The sequence below is a fragment of the Schistocerca americana genome, unplaced genomic scaffold (genome assembly GCF_021461395.2).
Source record: "Schistocerca americana isolate TAMUIC-IGC-003095 unplaced genomic scaffold, iqSchAmer2.1 HiC_scaffold_513, whole genome shotgun sequence".
NCBI classification, from domain to species: domain Eukaryota; kingdom Metazoa; phylum Arthropoda; class Insecta; order Orthoptera; family Acrididae; genus Schistocerca; species Schistocerca americana.
Genome location: NW_025726251.1, coordinates 15,001 through 20,000, shown reverse-complemented (window position 1 = coordinate 20,000; position 5,000 = coordinate 15,001). Strand labels below are relative to the sequence as shown.

Genomic DNA, 5,000 nt, shown 5'->3' with positions numbered 1-5,000 from the left:
AACAACTTTAATATACGCTATTGGAGCTGGAATTACCGCGGCTGCTGGCACCAGACTTGCCCTCCAATAGATACTCGTTAAAGGATTTAAAGTGTACTCATTCCGATTACGGGGCCTCGGATGAGTCCCGTATCGTTATTTTTCGTCACTACCTCCCCGTGCCGGGAGTGGGTAATTTGCGCGCCTGCTGCCTTCCTTGGATGTGGTAGCCGTTTCTCAGGCTCCCTCTCCGGAATCGAACCCTGATTCCCCGTTACCCGTTACAACCATGGTAGGCGCAGAACCTACCATCGACAGTTGATAAGGCAGACATTTGAAAGATGCGTCGCCGGTACGAGGACCGTGCGATCAGCCCAAAGTTATTCAGAGTCACCAAGGCAAACGGACCGGACGAGCCGACCGATTGGTTTTGATCTAATAAAAGCGTCCCTTCCATCTCTGGTCGGGACTCTGTTTGCATGTATTAGCTCTAGAATTACCACAGTTATCCAAGTAACGTGGGTACGATCTAAGGAACCATAACTGATTTAATGAGCCATTCGCGGTTTCACCTTAATGCGGCTTGTACTGAGACATGCATGGCTTAATCTTTGAGACAAGCATATGACTACTGGCAGGATCAACCAGGGAGCTGCGTCAACTAGAGCTGAGCAGCCGGCCGCCCGGGAGTGTGTCCCGGGGGCCCGCGCGAACACGCAACCGTCCGCTCAATTATTCTGCAAACAGGAGGAGGCTGAGCTCCCCTGCACAATACACCTCGAAACCCTCTCAGGTCCCGGCGGCGCGCAGCGCCGTCCTAAGTACTTGGTCGGGTTCGAGAGAGGCGCAATCGCCCGGAGTTTGGCGAGTAGACGCTTTAGGTGCGACCACCCGTGCTCCCAACTGAGCTTGCCGCTGCCGACAGAGGCCCGGGAGCGTGCTGTCGTGGCATTGCCGGCGGGAGACAACACGCGCCACCTACGGTGACCGGCAGCTCCAACGCCAGCGCCACAGAAGGACAAAAGCCCCACTTGGGTGCCGAAGCGAACTCTCCCAGCACAGCGCACGCGCCAACACGTCCGCACAGCTGCGATACAAACCACCTGCGAGAACCGCAGAGGCGACCGAGCAGCAGACGGCGTCGCGGCGCCGAGCGCCGGGCGGCGGCGCATCCTCAGCGCACACAGTCCTCAATCGGACCAGCACACTGCAGATGTCCACCGCGCTTCGCACCGGGCCCGCGAGGACCTACTTTGGCCGCACGGCGCCGCGTGCAGGGTGCGCCGGCGCGCAGCTGCGCCGCCTGCCGCCTCCGTCGGCCGGCGCGCCTGCCACTGGCCGCCCCCACCAGCCGGCTGTAGCGCGTGCGCCCACGCACCGCGCGGCCAGCACGCCGGGAGGCCCCCCCTCACCGGCCGGGGACGGTCCCACCCAGCCACCGCCGCGTATCGCTTCACACCCAGATGCCATTCACGTTCGTGGGCATGGTGGGTATCGCTGGAACAACCGGTTGGTAGCTCAACCGATCGTCGCCATCACTGATTCACCTCTAGCGAGAACAACCGCACCACAACGGTTTACCAGTTGTTCATTTGCATAACGTCACCAGCAAACGTAGGCGTCCATCGCCATTTGCAAATTCAACGATTGTTGCATGCCTGTGTCAGGTGTCACGACACACTATGTCTGCCCACATACACGCAACAACATGTGCACGCTTCGCGAACACGTGGAAGGTGGCCCCCGTACGTATGCGATGTCCATTGCGCGAACGACTGTCAACCGGCCTCTGTCGCATGTCGCAGATGTGGAACGCAGTGCACCATGCTATCACGGTGTGTGAGAAGAGACGACTACGTCTGACAACACGCGCCACTACATCAACAGACGGCTCATGCTGATCGCCATCCAGGGCATACCACACTGCAATCCAGCTCTTATAGGGAGACGACACGTAGCTGAGTGCACAACATTTGGACCGCATGGTTCGCCGTTGTTGGCGCAGTCGTTGTACGGTCACATGTACCACGATGTATCATTCAGTACATGAGGACCAATGTGCAGTACAGTGTGTGATTTGGACGTACAACATCAGCGGACAGTTGACACAGGCCGTACCACAGCGTAGGCTAAGTGCTTCGCACATGCGAATGCCAATGAACAACTGCAAATGCCAATGAACAACTGCAAAGGGCATTGAGCATGTACGTCCTGCTGCCATCCACATTACAGTGTATAGCTGCAAGGTGTTTAACATGAAGCGATACACTGGGGACCGGGCAGTGCGAGTAGCAAACTATATTGCGGGGGTTGCAGTTAGGCAACACTACACTAATTTAACGCGTCGTATGACAATTACAGAGCAGGTTAAGGCCCAACGTGTGTTGGGTTAAGGCCCAACGTGTGTTGGGTTAAGGCCCAACGTGTGTTGGGTTAAGGCCCAACGTGTGTTGGGTTAAGGCCCAACGTGTGTTGGGTTAAGGCCCAACGTGTGTTGGGTTAAGGCCCAACGTGTGTTGGGTTAAGGCCCAACGTGTGTTGGGTTAAGGCCCAACGTGTGTTGGGTTAAGGCCCAACGTGTGTTGGGTTAAGGCCCAACGTGTGTTGGGTTAAGGCCCAACGTGTGTTGGGTTAAGGCCCAACGTGTGTTGGGTTAAGGCCCAACGTGTGTTGGGTTACGTTAAGGGGCAATGTGGGTTACGTTAAGGGGCAATGTGGGTTACGTTAAGGGGCAATGTGGGTTACGTTACGGCGCAATATAGGTTACGTTACGGCGCAATATAGGTTACGTTAAGGCGCAATATCGGTTACGTTAAGGCGCAATACAGGTTACGTTAAGGCGCAATACAGGTTACGTTAAGGCGCAATACAGGTTACGTTAAGGCGCAATACAGGTTACGTTAAGGCGCAATACAGGTTACGTTAAGGCGCAATACAGGTTACGTTAAGGCGCAATACAGGTTACGTTAAGGCGCAATGCAGGTTACGTTAAGGCGCAATGCAGGTTACGTTAAGGCGCAATACAGGTTACGTTAAGGCGCAATACAGGTTACGTTAAGGCGCAATACAGGTTACGTTAAGGCGCAATACAGGTTACGTTAAGGCGCAATACAGGTTACGTTAAGGCGCAATACAGGTTACGTTAAGGCGCAATACAGGTTACGTTAAGGCGCAATACAGGTTACGTTAAGGCGCAATACAGGTTACGTTAAGGCGCAATACAGGTTACGTTAAGGCGCAATACAGGTTACGTTAAGGCGCAATACAGGTTACGTTAAGGCGCAATACAGGTTACGTTAAGGCGCAATACAGGTTACGTTAAGGCGCAATACAGGTTACGTTAAGGCGCAATACAGGTTACGTTAAGGCGCAATACAGGTTACGTTAAGGCGCAATACAGGTTACGTTAAGGCGCAATACAGGTTACGTTAAGGCGCAATACAGGTTACGTTAAGGCGCAATACAGGTTACGTTAAGGCGCAATACAGGTTAGGTTAAGGCGCAATACAGGTTAGGTTAAGGCGCAATACAGGTTAGGTTAAGGTACGACATAGGTTAGGTTAAGGTACGACATAGGTTAGGTTAAGGTACGACATAGGTTAGGTTAAGGTACGACATAGGTTAGGTTAAGGTACGACATAGGTTAGGTTAAGGTACGACATAGGTTAGGTTAAGGTACGACATAGGTTAGGTTAAGGTACGACATAGGTTAGGTTAAGGTACGACATAGGTTAGGTTAAGGTACGACATAGGTTAGGTTAAGGTACGACATAGGTTAGGTTAAGGTACGACATAGGTTAGGTTAAGGTACGACATAGGTTAGGTTAAGGTACGACATAGGTTAGGTTAAGGTACGACATAGGTTAGGTTAAGGTACGACATAGGTTAGGTTAAGGTACGACATAGGTTAGGTTAAGGTACGACATAGGTTAGGTTAAGGTACGACATAGGTTAGGTTAAGGTACGACATAGGTTAGGTTAAGGTACGACATAGGTTAGGTTAAGGTACGACATAGGTTAGGTTAAGGTACGACATAGGTTAGGTTAAGGTACGACATAGGTTAGGTTAAGGTACGACATAGGTTAGGTTAAGGTACGACATAGGTTAGGTTAAGGTACGACATAGGTTAGGTTAAGGTACGACATAGGTTAGGTTAAGGTACGACATAGGTTAGGTTAAGGTACGACATAGGTTAGGTTAAGGTACGACATAGGTTAGGTTAAGGTACGACATAGGTTAGGTTAAGGTACGACATAGGTTAGGTTAAGGTACGACATAGGTTAGGTTAAGGTACGACATAGGTTAGGTTACGGTACGACATAGGTTAGGTTACGGTACGACATAGGTTAGGTTACGGTACGACATAGGTTAGGTTACGGTACGACATAGGTTAGGTTACGGTACGACATAGGTTAGGTTACGGTACGACATAGGTTAGGTTACGGTACGACATAGGTTAGGTTACGGTACGACATAGGTTAGGTTACGGTACGACATAGGTTAGGTTACGGTACGATATAGGTTAGGTTACGGTACGATATAGGTTAGGTTAAGGTACACATTGTTGTAAGGAAAGGTTTAATGGGGGGCGGGGCGGGGCGGCCGGTTTGTTGATTGTGATTATAGTAAGTGGATGCCTGCGGCATCATCTGATTTGCCACGTCAGGATGCACCTTTGGCTCATGACAGGCGGCGCTCTCATTCCATGCTTGTGGCAGACCTGTGTCTTTCATTCCTGCCATTGTTTGTGTGCTGTGAGAGGAGGCAGTATTGTGATGTTGGGTGCACCCCTGTGTAGGACATGTGTGGGTGTTGGTGGCTTGGCTGAGCAATGGTGGTTGTCGGGTGGGTGGGATATTCTGTTTTCTGAGTGGACCTCCCAGTCTGGTTATGACAGTGTGGATTGTCTAATGTGGCGGAGAGGATGCACTGGGTGTTGTTCCATGCTGGTGCTTACATATTGTCTGTGTGCGTGTTACAGGCAGAGAGTAGTGCGTGATAAGGGTGTGTGGCTGACGTG

The 5,000-nt window shown here is 51.6% G+C and overlaps 1 non-coding gene across 1 annotated transcript in view; it reads right to left on the bottom strand.

Annotated features, from left to right (window-relative positions):
- Nucleotides 1-630, bottom strand: part of LOC124585890 — a 1,910-nt gene extending 1,280 nt beyond the window's left edge. The window contains exon 1 of the ribosomal RNA XR_006974914.1: nt 1-630. This exon is cut by the window's left edge and continues 1,280 nt beyond it. This is a non-coding gene — a ribosomal RNA (small subunit ribosomal RNA).
- Nucleotides 631-5,000: the final 4,370 nt, after the last annotated feature.